Source organism: Dipteris shenzhenensis, chromosome 16, assembly GCF_047967505.1.
Source record: "Dipteris shenzhenensis isolate YYH24624 ecotype China chromosome 16, Dip_SZ_1.0, whole genome shotgun sequence".
NCBI lineage: Eukaryota > Viridiplantae > Streptophyta > Polypodiopsida > Gleicheniales > Dipteridaceae > Dipteris > Dipteris shenzhenensis.
The window spans coordinates 29,942,239-29,964,929 of NC_141611.1; the positions used below are offsets into that span (position 1 = coordinate 29,942,239).

General features: G+C 41.7%; 1 pseudogene; it reads left to right on the top strand.

The window, feature by feature from the left end:
* Positions 1-5,362, top strand: part of LOC147892810 (uncharacterized) — an 82,884-nt pseudogene extending 77,522 nt beyond the window's left edge.
* Positions 5,363-22,691: the final 17,329 nt, after the last annotated feature.

A 22,691-nucleotide genomic window follows, 5' to 3' on the forward strand; every position in this document is an offset into this window, starting at 1 on the left:
AATGACCCTGAATGAAGTTTCACAATTGGCTACACCCAAGCAAACAATGATCATATTGGGATTGATTGATTCAATGATCCATTCAATTGATTGCTAATAACTAATGTAATCTACCACTTGAGTACAGGTGATGGAACTACTTATGAGGCTTGGAGTTAGTGCAAGGGTATTGATTGAGGTGTCGTATGGTGCATGCTATATGGCCATGGGCCAATGTTGTAAAAATAATGTATACTAAATTGTGGGTTATTAATTGTGATCCATGATGGCATATTAAGCTTGATCTAGTGAAGCTATGTTGAGCAATCCCTCCAATTATGGACAAGGGATGCTTTTGGATGTACTATTTTTGGCTCTTTGTGTTTTGGAATATGCAATTATAAATATTCTAGATGGGAAGCAAGAGCCACCATCTACAGCGGCAGATTGGATCTCATGAGGCATCGTCTCTTTTCTATCATCCTCGTTTTCCTCGTTCTTTGTTTCTATAGTTTTGGTAAATAATGAATTTGTGAGCATGTCTAATTTCAATTTTCGTTTACAGTGGTATAAGATTCTGGCTATGCTCTAGCTAGTTTGTGAGAAATAGTCGACATGATTTTTGCCAATCTGATGACATAGACGTTCATAGAATGTCCTTTCTGATTATTTTTGACTACTTGATCTCTAGGTTTTAACTTCATATGTGAAACTTATCAAAGATGCTTCAAAACTTTACGCTGCAAGTGCACTCAAATTAATGCTTTCCCTAGAGCCGCCTGAACTACCCGCCTCTCAAGAACATTTATTAAATTCCCCCCACCCACCGCATTTTTTTCTCGACTTCACACGCACGTTAATATCTTCCCTAGAGCCGCCTACCTACCCGCCTCCCTAAAACATTGATTTCACACCTAACTACCCTAGAGCCTAACTACATGCCTGACTACCTGACTACTCAGCCTATAAAGTACCTATGCTACCCTCCTCTCACTCCACTGACTAAGCCTTTAGTTACTCACTACCCGTTGCGCTACGCTCCTACGATCGTACTCCCAACTCTCTGCATTGACTAAGCCTACAAATTTCTACCCACTGTTCTATGCTCTATGCTCCCGTAACCATGCTCCCAACTCCTTGCTCCTGTGTGACCTCTCGTCCCAGATCATATCGCCTCCCTCCCGTACTTTGAACTTCGTGACCTCTCGCTTCAGTATCTGACATGACCTCGTTGTAGTACTGCCGCTCATGACTGCGCTAAGACTCCAAGTCGCTTCTACTTTCGGCCTACATGGATGCTCAGGTTTTAAGCTTTATCCAAATTTCAAACCCCCTTTCTTATTCATTTTAACTAACATACATGTCACCCCCATATCCCCTCTCCTCTTCCACCCTCTACTTACACACCCTCCCTAGTCCCTGGCGGCTCTTGGCCCATGGCTCCTGGCCCATCTATCCCTTTCTTTATTCCTTAATTACTAAAATTCCTCCCTCTTTTTCTATCTACCTTGTTCTTTTAAAGAAAAAACCCCCCTTTTTTCCCTTAATTAGTCCTTTTTTACCCCCTTTTTTTCTTTTCTTTTGTCTATTTTCTTTTAAATTAATAACTATTTCTTAATTAGTTACTTAAATTCTTCTTACATTGAAATATTTTAAATTAAAGCATGTGCCTTAGCTAATGGTTTAATTTCTAAGAATATCATGGTTAGGCCTTGTTCTTTACCTCTTTTCTATAGCAATTTTTTTTTAACATGGTGGCCTTGGAATACACCCCATGGCTTATTTGAATAAAATAGCATTGATTACCGTGGCTTCATGGACTATAGCTCAGTTTATGTTACTTAATTATTTGCTTGGTAGTTTCCTCTTTTCAATTTAATTCATTTTAGGTGCCTATGTAGGGTCTTTTTTATAGGTACCATATGAAATTTATTCAATTTGCCTAGTATCTTAACACTACTACCAACTTCCGATTCAATCATTTCTTTGCTTAAACTATTTTGTGTTCCTACATGAGATATATGTTCTTCCTGTTGGCAAAATATTCTTTGATTCAATCAATTTTTCTTTTTAATTTAAAATATGTTCTAGTAATAAGGGTGCGATGCCACCCTTGTTCCTCCTTTTAAAGAAAAGAAGCTAATTATCTCTTGTAAAGGAGTAGGATCCCCCTTCTTGTACTTTCTAATTTGTTGATAGTACAAAATTTTTGAACCTTGCACCGAGCATTTTGTTTGATATAATTCCTCACTCCAAGAAAATCAACTATCTCAACATTTTCCAATGGCTGTAATATGTGAAACAATTTCGGCACATATTCTTGTATTTTATGTTTTGAAATTGTGACATTTAGTCTTTGATCACCTAAATATTAGCAGTCATGCTACATGATGACATAATGTATCATTGTGGAAAACAATTGCCAAGTTACATTGATATCTTCACTTGCTTGCATGAGTAAAGGTTGAACTACATGTTTCACCATTTCTATACACTTTCAATGCTCCAGATAACTTTTATTTACAATGATAAATCTTTGCAAGCGCAGCACAGGAGTAGGAGTATGCATACCAAAATAGAGACCCATCCAAAGTGATGAGTGATCAAAGAGCACAAGCGAGTGGTCCACCCACATGTCACATGAGAAATCATTATTTAAGTCTACATGAATCAAATACCATCTATTGAGTGCCCAATATTGTGAGCATGCATTATGATTAAACATAAATTCTTTTTGACAAAGATTTGACAAAACCCAAATATCAGACTTGCATGTAATTCAGAAATCATAGCAGCCCAGGAGGTGCATTCGATGGTGGGCATCCTAGATTGATGTGTTATGTTATCTTTGAAATTTGGAATATTAATAAATCACCACAAAGGAAATCATTTCCACACACACGCATGCATGCATGTACACACACACACGTGCATGCGTGCGTGCGCACACACACACACACACATAGACACACACACACAAGTTTACTAGCTTGGAAGAATGGACAACTAAAGTGTGAAAATGCAAAAATGATAATATAACGTAAAGAACAATATAGTGTTATGATGTTGAAGAAAAGGACTTGCTTGATTTGTGGGATCCAATCTCATCTCATGAGTCGTGTACATGTGATGAACCATCACTTTTTGCCTTTCAAATTCCAACAATGCAATAATCAAAAGAGGTTCATTGCGTCCTATGCCACAAGGAGAGATTTCTCATTCACCCAAAGGACTCGGATGCATAGGGATAGTTTGAGACAAGGAAGTGGTTCATCATGATCCTATGTTGCAGGAAGGACATGCATGGCATCATAAAACAATTCATATGCCAAAATAAACTCTAGAAAAATAGCAAATTGGGGTTTAGTCGAGTGAGCTAGGTCTATGCTGATTGGGAAGATGTGCATGTGTAGTGATCTATTCATCATTGACCTATAGAGGAGCAACTCGATTGTGTCCCCAACTTGCTGAGAGATGTATACCAATATGCTCAGAGTACAAAAGTTACAAGTGGACAATCCACAAAAGAATCGTGAGGATGATTCGACCCTCAAATCTAAGAGTTACTCACCCTCATACGTCCTTGACTAGAGGGAAAGTTATGCCATTATTCAAATGATGTAAAGATTAGAAGGTGGGTTAAGAAAATATGCCAGGATATCATCCCTATGGCTAGGAATGAGTGAGTTGTGATTAGCCATTGAATTGCACTAGTGTGATTTATGAGGTCGATGTTTTTTGCATGGCATGCGACTTGGGGCCAAGAGGGGTTGTTTTGCGCATGGCATGAGACATGGGGCCATCAAAGGTTGTTTGAGGACCAAGATGTGGGACGAATTTCAGCCCATGGGAGAATTAAGAGGCTTTTAGAGGTTGTTTGGGCGAATCTCTTAGAGCTCCAAATTTAATAAATTCACCCAAAAATATACAGGCTAATTTATAGAGATTCAATTAATATAAATTCGTCCTAAAATGGTAGAGGGTTGATACTCATAGCTCTACATGGGAAAATATTTTCGCATTGGCATATGCTTTCATAATTTGGACTCAAGATTGAACTTACTAGAGAGCATTCCTGTGCAGCTATAATCCTTCTCTCTCAAATAGGAGATTTGTTTACCTTTCTATAAGGACTCCACACCAATCGGCATAATGATTGAAGGATTCCCCATCTTCAAGGCTAACATCAAGCATTTGGAAATGTTAGCTGTGATAATACGAGTTGCAGGATTTTCGCATCATCTGCACCTGGGACACGTGGACTATGCAGTCAAGGCTACCACGTGAGATGGCGAGAGCTCAAGGAGGATCTTGTTGCCACAAGGCATGCTCGTGTTTTCTAGCTATGAAACTCTCCACAAAGCTTTCAAGCATCGTGGGAATGCTCTCTTAATGTGAGCATTTTGAACACAAAATTTAGAGAGGCAATGCCTTTCATGTGAAAGGAGGAATTGGGGTTCTCGTGAAAGCCAACAAGAAAGTCCGGTTCACGTGACGGGCAACCACCAACGGTCAACCACCAGCCGAAACCGCCGGCGGACCTGTCATGCCGCGCGATCATCTGCTCCCTTTCCTACGAGTATCAATGGAGCCTCTCAATTCGTCCTTCCCGCCTGATCCTCTCTTACTCTTCAGCTGTGAGACTTTCCTTTTCTCTGTCTTATCTATGATGCATCGCCACAGATGTCCATCACAGGCGCGCTAGTTTCGTTAATTCGTTCCCAAACTCACCGGAGGCAACTCGAAATATTATCATTCGTACTAGGCCTTTCATAAGTTTTTATTTCCTTCGAGGTGCTCGTTCCAAGGTTTGGCTGGACACTGGAGCCTCGTGCTTCGATGGTGTCGAGTTACAGATGTAAAGAATGCAGCTTTTCGCTCCCGAGAAGTACGGTAAGAAGAGTTGAACGAATTAATCTGCTACATTGTTGAAAATTTCCATTCCTCGTCCGTTGTAAGAGTCAAGAAGGGGATTTTGATTGGTTTGGGATGCAGCGAGTGCCGCAAAAAGAATATTCGGTGATGGAAATTTGCGTGTTGCACCTTACTGTAGTCGCAAATCTGTGTATATGCAGTCACACTGCAACGATACTGAATAAAGTCGAAAGACTTGCAGTTTCTAGTATTCAGTACTTACTCACAATCCGAAAAAATTTTGGAATAGCCTCCCTCGGACGGGCTGAATCTAACATGATAAGGTTTTACCAACAGGGCAACATGGGCCGCTACGCAGAAGTCTCCGAGTCAGGGTAATGATCATAAGGCAGGCGAGGAAGATCCAAGTGAGGGTGGGACTCCTCTGCAAGGAAGGCGCGTCGCAGCTGAAAGTGGGCGTGACCCACGACAGGAAGCGCGAGTTCCGGGTGAGGGTGGTAGCGAATGAGCACGGGGAAAAGTTTAGGATACGGGTGGCGATAGTGCAGCGGGTGGGAGGCAGACTGAGGGTGAGAGTGGGGGTGCTGAGGCGCGAGGACAATTCGAGGTTCGGGGTGGAGTATGTACGGAGGCGGTGCAGGTTTCAAGTGCGACGAATTCAGCAGCAGAAACCGAAGCAGGAATCGCTTGCCCTTCCGGCCAGCGTCCATGGTGGTGATGTTCCTTTGTCTTTGTAAGCATATTCAGAGCTTTATCTTCGTCATCCTTGTATGGCAACATCTATGATGTCTGTTGTATTTGTTGCTTCATATAAACAAGACGTACCTGATTATATCTGCCTGCATGCCCTTTAACAGAAGCTCACTGGTTTCAACTGGGAGGAATTTAGCAGCAAGTAAAGCCGGAATCACAAGCGGCGCTTCCGGCCAGGATCCGTGGCGACCTTAGATCTCCCATATTCCCTCCTCATCGAGACGATATCAGATATTCGTCATCACCCATGGCGCATGGAAATTGGTCTCTTGTCCTCGTTCAGCTATTGCCTTCTTCTTCTCTAGTAATTATTGAAGCAACATGCCTCATCAAACAGTCAGCATCTATGGTGTACATTACTTTACCTGCCTTCCCTTGAAACAAACATGCTCAGCGATCGTTCGAGTTCCAGCAGCCGAAAGGCACTTCTCAGTATCCATGGCAACGACGGTCCCTGCTAGTCGTGGTTATCTAGCAGCGACACGTGCAGTCTTAAGATGATGGTTGCATTTATCGAAACAACTAGCTCGTTGCCGCTCAGATATATCAATTATCAATATCTTCCAATTCAATACAGTTCCCTTAGGCAATCTCAGCTCGTGCATCGTTATTGCAATGACTGCAACGAGTTCCACTGCGGCACGGTCGAGCAGCAGAGAAAACCATCGATTTCGAAAATCGATACCTCTCAATGTTGTATGGTGAGTGGATCAGATTTTTAACACCCTGGTTGAGGCAATGATATGCAGTTCACAAAGGGTTACAAGTGCAAGCAGCATAAGAAGAAGGAATGGAAATGTAGCATTTTCCAATGCCTAGCATGCATGGCATGGGATGTGAGTCTTTCAACTGATTCGGCCATCACTCTGATGTTCTTACCTTGCACAACACAAAAGCTCTATACGGTTGCATCTCGATTCACTTTATGCAACGATATCATGTAGCCACTTTGTTCAAAGTAGTTTCCTCCGCATGCAAAACCCTCCTTACAACTTTCAAGATGCTTTTGGCTTTTACATTTCATTTTATCTCACATCATATTGTGCACAATTTATTGCTCTATAGTCCTTTTTAAATCAATATGGGCTTTTGGTGTCATTTATATTAAAATTTCATAACTAATGCTTGATCCAATATTAAAAACCATGCATGGTGCAAAGGGAGGAAGTTTTTCGCAGACACTTAGAAAAGTGCCCTGTTTTTTGCTGTGCGACCACTGTTCCGTAGGTCAGTGAAAAATTACCATAGAAATTGCATCGTATGCTTGTGCGCAGAGATATTGGAAGTGACTGAATCATTTTTATTGCCTGTTGATGCAAAATCATCACTAGGAATTAGTGACTGTGTGGTCAAATACCACTTTTGTCAGTTTTGCAGATTTGCCCTTGTGAGGCAGAAGTTGTGTTTTTTGTAGTGACAGAATATTTTTGCAGTGTTCTATAATGGCATCTGATGCTCTTTCATAGATAGTCACTGAAAAGCTTGACAAGAACAACTTCCAAGCATGGAAGTTTAGAATGACGAATTTCCTTAAGGGAAAAGGCTATTGGGAGTTCATTACTGGAGTTGAACAAGAACTAGTTATTCCTAATGTTCCCAATCAACAGGAGTTGCAGGCATTTAAAGGATGGCATGAGAGAGCTAGAAAAGTTATGTACTGGCTGTCTATCAGTATTTCAGATTCTATGATTGTGCATATTCAAGATGCAAGCATGCCGAAGGAGGCATGGGATACTTTGACAAAAATGTACAGCATAAATATGCAAGCCAGGAAAATGCAACTCAAGCAGGAGTTGCATAATGTGCAGAGAGAAAATATGAGCATCAATGACTACCACATGAAGGTGAAGAAGATTGCAGATGCACTTGCTTCCATTGGGTCACTAGTGGAAGATGACGATTTAGTTTCTGTGACCTTGAATGGTCTAGGAAAGGATTATGCACAATTCCGGACATCCATTGCCGTCTGTGAAAAATTTTCTGATTTTGAGGAGTTGATTGCTCTTCTAATTTTTGAAGAGCAGAGAAATGGTGGTGCATCTTCTTCAAGAGGAACTCCAAAAGAAACTGTCTTCTACTCAAATGTTGGAAGAGGTAGAGCAGGTCGATCTGTAGGCTGTGGCAGAAATCAGAATTCATATGCAGCAAATTCAAGAAAACCAGTCCTATAGAGGAGGACGTGGTAACTTTAGAGGCAGGGGGATCCAAAGAGATCGTGGTGGATGGCAGAGAGGCCAAAATGCAAACAGCAATGTTGAATGCTACTATTGTGGTAAAATGGGTCATATGGCTAAAGGCTGCTATAAAAGGTAGAATGACATCATGAATGGAAAATTGCAGCAAGGCAATTATGCATCCTCTAGTAGACAGGGTGATGACATAAATGAGCATTTATTTATGGTGCAGACATGATGGTGTAGACATGACCAATTCTATGACAAGTGCAGAAGAAAGCAATGATGTGTGGTATGTTGACTCAGGTGCATCAAACCACATGACAGGTCATGCAGAATGGATGTAGGATGCAAGGAAAATGGAAAGACCAGTATTTGTGGAGACTGGTGATGATACTGCACATCCTATTGTGCAGATTGGTAAAATTCCTTTGTCTATGTAGGATGGGAAAAAGAAATACCTGTCTGATGTATTTCATATCTCGAATATCACCAAGAACCTGGTTTCTGTTGGTCAAATGGTTGAACAAGGCTTGTAGGTCAGATTTAATCCTCATGGATGCTTTGTTGAGATTATGAAAAATAACGCTCGCTTGATAGCAAAAGGGAAGAAGAACGATAGGATGTTTACGTTGGATGCGGACATGCTTAAATTGAGTGCAGCAATGGTTGCACATGGGACCAGTGTAGTTGCAGATATTGATATCTGGCATAAATGCATTGGTCATGTTAATGTACAGCAACTTAAATTAATGCAGGGCCAAAATATTGTTGCAGGATTGCCTAAGTTCAAGGTTGCACAAATGCATCAGGTATGTGAAGCCTGTCAATTTGGAAAACAGGAAAGGAAACCATTTTCTAGACATGTTCAAGAGAGTAATAGAACATTGGAATTAATCCACTCTGATGTGTGGACTACTAAAGCTACATCTATTGGAGGCTGTCATTATTTTGTCACTTTTATTGATGACTACAATAGAAAAGTTTGGGTGTATTTTATGAAAAAGAAAGGTGAAGTGTTTGGACATTTCAAAGCTTTTAAAGCTATGGTTGAGAAAGAAACAGGCCTGTAAATAAAATGTCTAAGGTCAGATGGAGGGGGAGAGTACCTCTCAAATGAGTTTGCAAGGTTCTTGCAGGAGCATGACATAAAGCAGCAATATTCATGCAGTCATACCCCATAGCAAAAAGGACTTGCAGAAACGAAAAATAGGCATATTGGAGAGGTATCTCGTGCTATGCTCAACGAAAAAGACCTACCAAATTATTATTGGGATGAAGCAGCATAATGAATAGGACTCCCACTGCAGCAATACATGGCATGATGCCAGAGGAGAGGTATACTGGTAGGAAACCAGATATTTCTCATTTGAAAGTTTTTTAATGCATTGCCTATGTTCATGTGCCAGATGAGTTGAGATCCAAGTTGGATCCAAAAGCTAAGAAGTGCATCTTTATTGGTTATTCTCTGCAGCGGGTATAGATGCTATAACCCTTCTACTCGTAAGTTTACAGTGAGCAAAGATGTTGTTTTTTATGAGATGAGCAGCTGGTATAAACCAGTAAATGTGATTGATGATGTAGATGCACAAAATGGTAATGCGCAAAGAGTATGGTTGCTAGAGCCTCCAGGGATGCACGACTAATTAGAAACCCTTCATATCACCTGCATTTAAGGGGTATTTAAAAAACCCCTCAACTAAAATTTCCCCCAGTAAAAGTACCCCTCTTTACCTATGGACTTTACCTATGGACTAACGCATTTTTAAAAAATATTGAATTAAAAATCCCCTTCTGTTATTGTAATCTTGTTAATTTTTTTCCAAAAGTGGGTTTAAAATATCCCTCCTTTTAAATGCACATGGTATACTAACATTTTTTGGAGGTGACCCCCTCGAGGTTAGTAGAGCACTACAAGACATAGCCTACTTTACAACATGGATACCGTTGCTAAGTACAAAGGATTTTGTTTTTTCAAACAAGGGAAAAGTGTTGGAAATTCCATCGGTTGGGACGTTGCAAAGAAACCATCGGTGCGGGAGTCCGTATCACCATTGGTAAAATATGTCCGAGAGTGTCGGTATGGGCAATAGTGTAGGCTTTGGTATGGACACTATAGTGTCGGTACAGGCATTGGTATATACCGTCGTTTTTACAAAAAATAAAAGAAGTTTTATGGGGCAGGATGGGACTTCTTTCAGTCCCATCCTACCCAATATTTTTCCATTAAAATCACGATTAAATGTTACAAATGCGAAGGTGTACATTACAAATTTGCAAAGAAAGTCTACAAAGTAATGGCAAATGTGCTGAAGCAATGTGCTACAAAATGGAAAATCCATCGAAGTAATGTGCTAATGTGTTACAAAATGGCAAAAGTGCTGAACTCCAAAATGGCAAATCCATCGAGGTAATCCACTACAAAAGGCCAGAAGTGTCGAAATATTGAACGACTAAATGTCCTATCCTACTATTGCTCCTCCTCATCCTCCTTGCCCTCCTTGCCCTCCTCGCCCTGGGTCTCTCTATGCATGCCCGATGTCTTGCCCTCCTCTTCTGCTAGAAGAGGGGAGAGGGGATGGGGGCGCAGGAGGGGTGCAGGGGAGGGGAGGGGAGAGGGGATGGGGGCGACGCGGGCATAGGGGGTGCATGGGGAGAGGAGCGGGAGTGAGTGGGGAGGGTGGAGGGGAAGGGGGTGGCGGGAGAGTGCAGGCGTGGCTGATGGGGCAGGGCAGGGCGACGGGCAACGGCTGCGAGCACGAGCGGCGGGGTGGCACTGTAGGAGGGGTTCGACAGGGGGGTTGGTGTCAAATGCTAACGAAGAGGAATAGGGTATACTCACATGATGCACCACCAATTTTTCCCAGTTGAAGTGGCCTCCTCCTCTCTCCTTCTCCTTAAACCATTCTTTGGCTCCAATCCTTAATGCCCTTCTATACTCCTCATTGTCTGGAGGCCTTCCAATCACAGATTCCTATGGATCCAAATTCAATTAGTTAGATATGAATGAAAAGGCATTTGAACGATTGAACATGTTAGAAATTCAGTAGAAGATAAATATATACTTACCACCCATGCCCAGGGATTTAAAAAGTACGCTTTTTAATATAAAAATGCGTGCTTTTAGACTAAAAATTGCGTCCTAATGCCCTAAATGCAAAAAAATGTAGTTCTTTACACTAGAAGACCACTGCGTGGTACACGCTCTTACCGCATGGTACTGTTATGAAAAATACCATGCGGTGTCTAGCCATACCAAGTGGTATCAGTTGCCCTGCACAGTCTATGGTCTATACCAACGGTAATTATTAGGGCATCAGTAAACACCACTGGTAACAAATTTCCTGTACCGTGCGATACATGTCCAATCGGCATGTGTGATATCCTGGATCATTTGATTGGGAAGGATATGAAATCATGTACGTTGAGACACCGCATAGTACAGGAAGGGTACTAGTGGTGTCTATGACAAAATCTATAAAAGGACCCCACTCCCGCCACTACCGCCCTGCAAACCTGTCGCTTTCCCACCGCAACTCCCACCTTCAGCTTTCGGTGAGCTGCTAGAGCGTTTAGAGTCAATCAGTCGGGCCAAGTGATGACCTACCTCGGTCGGTTGAACTCACCTCACCTAGCTGACTATGAGTAGGCTATTTGAGAGAGGGAAAGAGAGCGATTGAAAGAGAGAGAGAGAGAGGAAAGAGAGGGAGGGAGAGTAAAAGAGAGAGAGGAAAGAGAGGGAGGGAGAGTAAAAGAGAGAGAGAAAAGAGAGGGAGAGCAAAGGGAGAGAGAAAAATAGAGAGAGGGAGAGCAAAAGAGAGAGAGGAAGAGATGTTTGTTTATGTCTCAGTCCAGGCCAAGATATGATCCGTTTCGGCCGATCGTACTCTCCTTGCCTCGACTAATGTGTATAATAATAGTAAAGATCGAAGCCGGTAGATGATGTCTCGCATTTGCCAACTATTTTCCCCCCGCTTCGATCTTCTTGTATATCATATCTATTTATGTACATAGGTGTCAGTAGAGACGAGTTTTATCTCGATGATGGCCCGCTTTCACCAGCCAGCCGGTTCCTCCCGATAAAACTCTTCCCAACCGGATGTGTGATTGTCAAAGCTGATCTAGATCATATAGATTATGTGATGTTGTTATATGTTTTTTGTTCTTACATCCACTAGTTGATAGATTGACACTTGATAGTGACTTTTGATAGTGACTTTACAGAATTTGCTCATAGTGATTGCTATAGTAGTAGATCATGCTGCAAGAAACGTTCATGATGTTGCATGTTGCTTTTGAGTGAAATTTAGTCGACACCCGCATTGTGTATTTTGAATGTTCTTTATTTTGCAAGTGTATTCTGAATGCTCTTTATTTTTAAGTTTGAGCACTTACAAAACAATTGTTGCATGCACTAGATCAGTCCATTATCTACACACCCATCTCTGATGGCAATGCAAGAGCAGTTAAAGACTTAGATTTAGATGCTTGCCCATAAGACAATGATCGAGCACTTGATAGGAATCAGTGACGAAGAAATTCAAGCCCATGCAAGCTCTAAATTTCTTCACAATCAAATGATATCCCGAATACTTGACCTTATTTATGCGAGCTAGCCCGGTCACGATCGAATGACACAGTCGGAGGTGAGGCAGATACTTGAACAATTTATCCCTCGAGTATTTGGAGATCCAGTAGGACAATGGATATTATACAAGAAGGGGAGCAATGTAGCCTTGCCCGACAATGGAGAGGTGAAGCTTGCACTTTGGACAATTGAATGGAAGGCATCGCAGATATCTAAATTTAGTAAAAACCAGAAGGAGAAAGGGTCCAAACATCGGAAAGGCAGTAGCCAGTGCCCTGGTCCATATGACTAAGATGACTAGTGGTCTAGAAGCAAATGCTGACCTAGGCCAAGTTGAAGGGAGAGCACAGATAGAACTTTGTACTGCATTTGCCTGACATGTGCTCCCACACAATACACTTTCCATTGGAAGCATTGATCATGCACAAGTCGGTGGGCAAGGGAGGAGAAGGGAAGGTATTTAGGATATAGGTGCACGGTGTCCCAGGTCTTAGGCCAACAGAGTGGTATGATGGCAAGAGGAGCAATAAAGACAATGCCCATGCTCATCTAGCACTAAAGAATGAGCAAGCGATGACAGTTGTCCATAGAGCTATCTGTTGAGTATTGGGGTACTCACACACCCAAGAGTTATGGGTCTTCACTCCCTTTTTTAATGGTGGAAGTGTGCACGACATGCTGATGTGTCTCCCACAACGATGTGGGACATATGTGCAATGGGTTAAGACCACACATCCTAGAGAAGAACCTCACTTTGGCTCGAAATCTCCACTCACCAGGTTGCAAGCAAGGCTATTTTGTTGTCATGCATTGCCCATTTGTGCTATTATTGCTAGTGGTTTGAAAATAGTTCATGAACAAAGATATGCACACACTGATCTGCAAGCAACCAACTACATGCTGGACTTCACGATGAATAACAGGTCTGTCTGAGTGGGGATTATTGATTGGGGAAGAAGCCTCCACTGGACTAAAAGTCGATATCCACAAGACCCAGCTTTTGCTCCTCCTAGGGCATTTCCATGGTTAGCACTAGAATTATATGCCAATACTACTACCTAGGAAAATTCAAAGGGTGCATGGGCATCGGAGTCAGATTGCTTTGCCGTTGGATGGCTATTTCAGCAAATTGCCAACATAGATTCTACAGATGTTGTCAATGACACTTCTGTGAAGGGCGACGTTGCAAACACATGATTGTGGGAACGTGCTTTGCAATATTGATCCAAAGGAGCGACCTTCCATGGGAGCAATTTTAACAAAACTGCATAGTTTCAATGTAAATGAGGACGTGGCAATGTGACCTATTGAGGAAATGAAGACGTTGTTGAATAAAAGCACTATGATTGCCAAAGTTTAATGTCTTTGAAAAATGTTGCACATCCGTAAAAAAACACGTTGCTACGTGTGTTATCCGACCAAGTACTTATGCCATGGGAATGCCACTTTGCATGTAAGTTAATTCCACCTAGTTGAAGGTGTGTGCAAAGTATTGTGCCCATCAGATATGCTTTGCATTGTGGATCAAGCATAAAACACCGTTTTTGCTTCAGTGTCATGCACAACCATAAAAAAACACGGTCCTAGGTGTGTTAATCAAACAAGTACTTATCGGATGGGGCTCCACTTTGCACACAAGTTTCAACTAGGTTGAGATGTGTGCAAAGTATTGTCACCATCGAATATGCTCTGCCTGGTCGATTACGCATTATACAACGTTTTTCCTGTAGTGATATGCACATCCGAAAAAAAACACGCCCTTAGTTATGTTATCTTACCAAGTACTTATCGGATGGGTGTGCCTCTTTGAGAACATTTCAATACCACCTAGGTTAAGGTGTAGGAAAAGTATTGTGCCCATCGGATATGCTTTGCATGGTCCATCGAGCATTAAATACCATTTTTTCCTTAGTGTCATGCACATTCGTAAAAAAACACACTGCTAGGTGTGTTATCCGATCAAGTACTTATGCGATGGGAATGCCACTTTGCATGTAATTCAATTCCACCTAGTTGAAGGTGTGTGCAAAGTATTGTGCCCATCGGATATGCTTTGCATTGTGGATCAAGCATAAAACACCGTTTTTGCCTTAGTGTAATGCACAACCATAAAAAAACACGGTCCTAGGTGTGTTATTCAAACAAGTACTTATCAGATGGGGGCTCCACTTTGCATGCAAGTATCTTTCAACCAGGTTGAGGTGCGTGCAAAGTATTGTGACCATTGGATATGCTTTGCATGGCCGATCACGCATTATACACCATTTTTCCCCTAGTGATATGCACATCCGCAAAAAAACACGCCCTTAGGTGTGTTATCTGACCAAGTACTTATCGGATGGGTGTGCCTCTTTGAGAAAATTTCAATACCACCTAGGTTGAGGCATAATAAAATTGTTGTGCCCATCGGATACCCTTTGCATGGTCGATCGAGCATTAAATACCATTTTTGCCTTAGTGTCATGCACATTTGTAAAAAAACACGCTGCTAGGTATGTTATCCGATCAAGCCCTTATGGGATGGGCATACCACTTTGCATGTAAGTCAATTCCACCTAGTTGAAGGTGTGTGCAAAGTATAGTGCCCATCGGATATGCTTTGCATTGTTGATCAAGCATAAAACACCATTTTTTCCTTAGTGTCATGCACAACCATAAAAAAACACGGTCCTAGGTGTGTTATTCAAACAAGTACTTATCGGATGGGGGCTCCACTTTGCACGCAAGTCCTTTTCAACTATTTTGAGATGCGTGCAAAGTATTGTCACCATAGGATATGCTTTGCATGGTCGATCACGCATTATACAATGTTTTTTCGGTAGTGATATCCACATTCGCAAAAAAACACGCCATTACGTATGTTATCTGACCAAGTAGTTATCGGATAGGTGTGCCTCTTTTGGAACATTTCAATAACACCTAGGTTAAGGCATAGGATTGTGCCCTTCGGATATGCTTTGCATGGTCGATCGAGCATTAAATACCATTTTTGCCTTAGTGTCATGCACATCCATAAAAAAACACACTGCTAGGTATGTTATCCAATCAAGTATTTATGCGATGGGAATGCCACTTTGCATGTAAGGCAATTCCACCTAGTTGAACGTGTGTGCAAAGTATTGTGCCCATCAGATATGCTTGCATTGTCGATCAAGCATAAAACACCATTTTTTCCTTGTGTCATGCACAACCATATAAAAACACAGTCCTAGGTGTGTTATTCAAACAAGTACTTATCGGATGGGGGCTCCACTTTTCACGCAAATCCGTTTCAACTAGGTTGACATGCATGCAAAGTAGTGTCATCATCGGATATGCTTTGAATGGCCGATCACGCATTATACACCGTTTTTCCCCTAGTGATATGCACATCCGCAAAAAAACACGCCCTTAGAGGTGTTATCTGACCAAGTACTTATCCGATGGGTGTGCCTCTTTGAGAACATTTCAATACCACCTAGGTTGAGGCATAGGAAAAGTGTTGTGCCCATCAGATATCCTTTGCATGGTCGATCGAGCATTAAATACTATTTTTGCTCTAGTGTCATGCACATCCGTCAAAAAACATGCTGCTAGGTATGTTATCCAATCAAGCACTTATGGGATGGGCGTGCCACTTTGCATGTAAGTCAATTCCACCTAGTTAAAGGTGTGTGCAAAGTATTGTGCCATTCGAATATGCTTTGCATTGTCGATCAAGCATAAAACACCGTTTTTCCCTTAGTCTCATGCACAACCATGAAAAAACACGGTCCTAGATGTGTTAATCAAACAAGTACTTATCGGATGGGGGCTCCAATTTGCACCCAAGTTCGATTCAACTAGGTTGAGATGCGTGCAAAGTATTGTCACCATCGGATATGCTCTGCATGGTCGATTATGCATTATACAACGTTTTTCGAGGAGTGATATGCACATCGACCAAAAAACACGCCCTTAGGTTTGTTATCTGACCAAGTACTTATCGGATGGGTGCGCCTCTTTGAGAACATATCAATACCACCTAGTTTAAGGCGTCGGAAAAGTATTCTTCCCATCGGATATGCTTTGCATGGTCGATTGAGCATTAAATTCCCTTTTTTCCTTAGTGTCATGCACATCCAAAAAAAACACGATACTAGGTGTGTTATCTGATCAAGTACTTATGCGATGGGAATGCCACTTTGCTTGTAATTCAATTCCACTTATTTGAAGGTGTGTGCAAAGTATTGTGCCGATCGGATATGGTTTGCATTGTGGATCAAGCATAAAACTCCGTTTTTGCCTTAGTGTAATGCACAACCATAAAAAAACACGGTCCTAGGTGTGTTATTCAAACAAGTACTTATCAGATGGGGGCTTCACTTTGCACCCAAGTATCTTTCAACTAGGTTGAGGTGCATGCAAAGTATTGTGACCATCATATATGCTTTGCATGGCCGATCACGCATTGTACATCATTTTTCCCCTAGTGATATGCACATCTGCAAAAAAACACGCCCTTAGGTGTGTTATCTGACCAAGTACTTATCGGATGGGTGTGCCTCTTTGAGAGAATTTCAATACCACCTCGGTTGCAGTGTAGGAAAGTTGTTGTGCCCATCGGATATCCTTTGCATGGTCAATCGAGCATTAAATACCATTTTTGCCTTAGTGTCATGCACATCCGTAAAAAAACACGCTGCTAGGTGTGTTATCCGATCAGGTACTTATGCGATGGGAATGCCACTTTGCATGTAAGTCAATTCCACCTAGTTGAAGGTGTGTGCAAATTATTGTGCCCATCGGATATGCTTTGCATTGTCGATCAAGCATAAAACAATTTTTTTGCCTTGGTGTCATGCACAACCATATAAAAACACCATATAAAAACACAGTGCTAGGTGTGTTATTCAAACAAGTACTTATCGGATGGGGGCTCCACTTTGCACACAAGTCCGTTTCAACTAGGTTGAGATGCGTGCAAAGTGTTGTCACCATCGGATATGCTTTGCATGGTCGATCACGCATTATACAACATTTTTCTGGTAGTGATATGCACATCCGTAAAAAAACACGCCCTTACGTATGATATCTGACCAAGTACTTATCGGATGGGTGTGCCTCTTTTGGAACATTTGAAATCCACCTAGGTTAAGGCAGAGGAAAAGTATTGTGCCCATCAGATATGCCTTGCATGGTCGATCGAGCATTACATACCATTTTTGCCTTAGTGTCATGCACATCCGTAAAAAAACACGCTGCTAGGTGTGTTATCCGATCAAGTACTTATGCGATGGGAATGCCACTTTGCATGTAAGTCAATTCCACCTAGTTAAAGGTGTGTGCAAAGTATTGCGCCCATCATATATGCTTGCATTGTCGATCAAGCATAAAACACCGTTTTTGCCTTTGTGTCATGCACAACCATAAAAAAACACAGTCCTAGGTGTGTTATTCAAACAAGTACGTATCGGATGGGGGCTACACTTTCAGTGTAAGTCCTTTTCAACTAGGTTGAGGTGCGTGCAAAGTATTTTCACCATCGAATACGCTTTGCATGGTCCATCAGGCATTATACAACTTTTTTCCTGTAGTGATATGCACATCCGCAAAAAAACACACCCTTAGGTATGTTATTTGGCCAAGTACTTATCCGATGGGTGTGCCCCTTTGAGAACATTTCAATACCATCTAGATTAAGGCATAGGAAAAGTATTGTGACCATCGGATATGCTTTGCATGGTCGATCGAGCATTAAACACACCATTTTTGCCTTAGTGTCATGCACATCCATTAAAAAACACACTGCTAGGTGTGTTATCCGAACAAGTACTAATGCGATGGGAATGCCACTTCGCATGTAATTCAATTCCACCTAGTTGAAGGTGTGTGCAAAGTATTGTGCCTATAGGAAATGCTTTGCATTGTCGATCAAGCATAAAACACCGTTTTTGCCTTAGTGTCATGCACAACCATAAAAAAACACGGTCCTAGGTGTGTTAATCAAACAAGTACTTATCGGATGGGGGCTCCACTTCGCACACAAGTCTGTTTCAGCTAGGTTGAGATGCGTGTGAAGTATTGTCACCATCAGATATGCTTTGCATGGCCGATCACACATTATACACCGTTTTTTCCCTAGTGATATGCACATCGATAAAAAAACACGCCCTTAGGTGTGTTATCTGACCAAGTACTTATCGGATGGGTGTGCATCTTTTAGAACATTTCAATACCACCTAGGTTGAGGCGTAGGAGAAGTGTTTTGCCCATTAGATATCCTTTGCATGGTCGATCGAGCATTAAATACTATTTTTGCTCTAGTGTCAAGCACATCCGGAAAAAACACGCTTCTAGGTATGTTATCTGATCAAGCACTTATGGGATGGGCGTGCCACTTTGCATGTAAGTTAATTCCACCTAGTTGAAGGTGTGTGCAAAGTATTGTGCCCATCGGATATGCTTTGCATTGTCAATCAAGCATAAAGCACCGTTCTTGCCTTAGTGTCATGCACAACCATAAAAAAACACTGTCCTAGGTGTGTTAATCAAACAAGTACTTATCAGATGGGGGCTTCACTTTGCACGCAAGTATCTTTCAACTAGGTTGAGGTGCGTGCAAAGTATTGTGACCATCCGATATGCTTTGCATGGCCGATCACGCATTATACATCGTTTTTCCCCTAGTGATATGCACATCCGCAAAAAAACTCGCCCCTAGGTGTGTTTCAATACCTCTTTGAGAACATTTCAATACCACCTAGGTTGAGGCGTAGGAAAAGTGTTGTGCCCATCGGATATCCTTTGCTTGGTCGATCGAGCATTAAATACTATTTTTGCTCTAGTGTCATGCACATCCATAAAAAAACACGCTGCTAGGTATGTTATCCGATCAAGCACTTATGGGATGGGCATTCCACTTTGCATGTAAGTCAATTCCACCTAGTTAAAGGTGTGTGCGAAGTATTGTGCCCATCAGATATGCTTTGCATTGTCGATCAAGCATAAAACACCGTTTCTGCCTTAGTGTCATGCACAACCATGAAAAAACATGGTCCTAGGTGTGTTAATCAAACAAGTACTTATCGGATGGGGGCTCCAGTTTGCACCCAAGTCTGTTTCAGCTATGTTGAGATGCGTTCAAAGTATTGTCACCATTGGATATGCTCTGCATGGTCGATTATGCATTATACGATGTTTTTCCAGTAGTGCTATGCACATCGGCAAAAAAACATGCCCTTAGGTATGGTATCTAACCAAGCACTTATCGGATGGGTGTCCCTCTTTGAGAACATTTCAATATTACCTAGGTCGATTACGCATTATACAACGTTTTTCCGGTAGTGATATGCACATCAGCAAAAAAAACACGCCCTTGGGTATGTTATCTGACCAAGTACTTATCGGATGGGTGTGCCTCTTTTAGAACATTTCAATATTACCTAGGTTAAGGTGTAGGAAAAGTATTTTGCCCATCGGATATGCTTTGCATGGTCGATCGGGCATTAAATACCATTTTTGCCTTAGTGTCATGTACATCCGTAAAAAAACACGCTGCTAGGTATGTAATCCGATCAAGTACTTATGCGATGGGAAGGCCACGTTTCATGTAAGTCAATTCCACCTAGTTGAAGGTGTGTGCAAAGTATTGTGTCCATCGGATATGCTTTGCATTGTCGATCAAGCATAAAACACCGTTTTTGCCTTAGTGTCATGCACAACCATATAAAAACACGGCCCTAGGTGTGTTATTCAAACAAGTACTTATCGGATGGGGGCTCCACTTTGCACGCAAGTTTGTTTCAACTACATTGAGGTGCGTGCAAAGTATTGTCACCATCGGATATGCTTTGCATGGTCGATCACACATTATACACCATTTTGTCCCTACTAATATGCACATCTGCAAAAAAACACGCCCTTAGGTGTGTTATCTGACCAAGTACTTATCGGATGGGTGTGCCTCTTTGAGAACATTTCAATACCACCTAGTTTGAGGCATAGGAAAAGTTTTGTGCCCATCGGATATCCTTTGCATGGTCGATCGAGCATTAAATACTATTTTTTGCTCTAGTGTCATGCACATCCGTAAAAAAACACGCTGCTAGGTATGTTATCCGATCAAGCACTTATGGGATGGGTGTGCCACTTTGCATGTAAGTCAATTCCTCCTAGTTGAAGGTGTGTGCAAAGTATTGTGCCCATCAAATATGCTTTGAATTGTCGATCAAGCATAAAACACCATTTTTGCCTTAGTGTCACACACAATCATAAAAGAACACGGTCCTAGGTGTGTTATTCAAACAAGTACTTATAGTACAAGGGATCCACTTTGCACGCAAGTCCGTTTCAACTAGGTAGAGGTGCGTGCAAAGTATTGTCACCATCGGATACGCTTTGCAAGGTCGATAACGCATTATACAACGTTTTCTCAGTAGTGATATGCACATCCGCAAAAAAACACGCCTTTAGGTATGTTATCTGACCAAGTACTTATCGGATGGGTGTGCCTCTTTGAGAACATTTCAAAACCACCTAGGTTAAGGCATAGGAAAAGTATTGTGCCCATCGGATATGCTTTGCATGGTCGATCCGGCATTAAATACCATTTTTGCCTTAGTGTCATGCACATCCATAAAAAAACACGATGCTAGGTATGTTATCCGATCAAGTACTTATGGGATGGGTGCACCAATTTGCATGTAATTCAATTCCACCTATTTGAAGGTGTGTGCAAAGTATTGTGCCCATCGGATATGCTTTGCATTGTCGATCAAGCATAAAACACCGTTTTTGCTTTAGTGTCATGCACAACCATAAAAAAACACGTCCTAGGTGTGTTATTTAAACAAGTACTTCTCAGATGGGGGCTCAACTTTGCACACAAGTCAGTTTCAACTAGGTTGAGGTTAGTTCAAAGTATTGTGACCATCGGATATGCTTTGCATGGTCGATCACGCATTATACACCGTTTTTTCCCTAGTGATATGCACATCCGCAAAAAAACACGGCCTTAGGTGTGTTATCTGACCAAGTACTTATCGGATGGGTGTGCCTATTAGAAAAAATGTCAATGCCACCTAGGTTGAGGTGTAGGAAAAGTATTATGCCCATCGGATATGCTTTGCATGGTTGATCGAGCATTAAATACCATTTTTGCCTTGGTGTCATGTACATCCGTGAAAAAACACGCTGCTAGGTATGTTCTCTGATCAGGTACTTATCGGACGGGCATGCCACTTTGCATGTAAGTCACTTACACCGCGTTTAAGGTGTGTGCAAAGTATTATGCGCATCGGATATGCTTTGCATTGTCGATGAAGCATAAAACACCATTTTTGCTCTAGTGTAATGCACAACCATAAAAAAACACGATCCTAAGTGTGTTATTCAAACAAGTACTTATCAGATGGGGGCTCCATTTTTCATGCAAGTATCCTTCAACTAGTTTGAAATATCTGCAAAGTATTGTCACCATCGGATATGCTCTGCATGGTCAATTACACATTATACAACGTTTTTGCGGTAGTGATATGCACATCCGCAAAAAAGCATGCCCTTAGGTATGTTATCTGACCAAGTACTTATCGCATGGGTGTGCCTCTTTGAGAACATTTCAATACAACCTAGGTTAAGGCATAGGAAAAGTATTGTGCCCATCGGATATGCCTTGCATGGTCGATCGAGCATTAAATACCATTTTTGCCTTAGTGTCATGCACATCCGTAAAAAAACACGCTGCTAGGTGTGTTATCCGATCAAGTACTTATGCAATGGGAATGAAACTTTGCATGTAAGTTAATTCCACCTAGTTTAAGGTGTGTGCAAAGTATTGCCTATGGGATATGCTTTGCATTGTCTATCAAGCATAAAACACCGTTTTTGCTTTAGTGTCATGCACAACCATAAAAAAACACGGTCCTAGGTGTGTTAATCAAACAAGTACTTATTGGATGGGGGCTCCACTTTGCATGCAAGTTTCAACTAGGTTGACATGCGTGCAAAGTATTTTCACCATCAGATATGCTTTGCATGGTCGATTACGCATTATACAACGTTTTTCCCGTAGTGATATGCACATCTGCAAAAAAACACGCCCTTAGGTATATATCTGACCAAGTACTTATCGAATGGGTGTGCCTCTTTGAGAACATTTCAATACCACCTAGGTGAAGGTGCAGGAAAAGTATTTTGCCCATCAGATATGCTTTGCATGGTCGACCAAGCATTAAATACCATTTTTGCCTTAGTGTCATGCACATCCGTAAAAAAACACACTGCTAGGTGTGTTATCCGATCAAGTACTTATGCGATGGGAATGCCACTTTGCATGTAATTCAATTCCACCTAGTTGAAGGTGT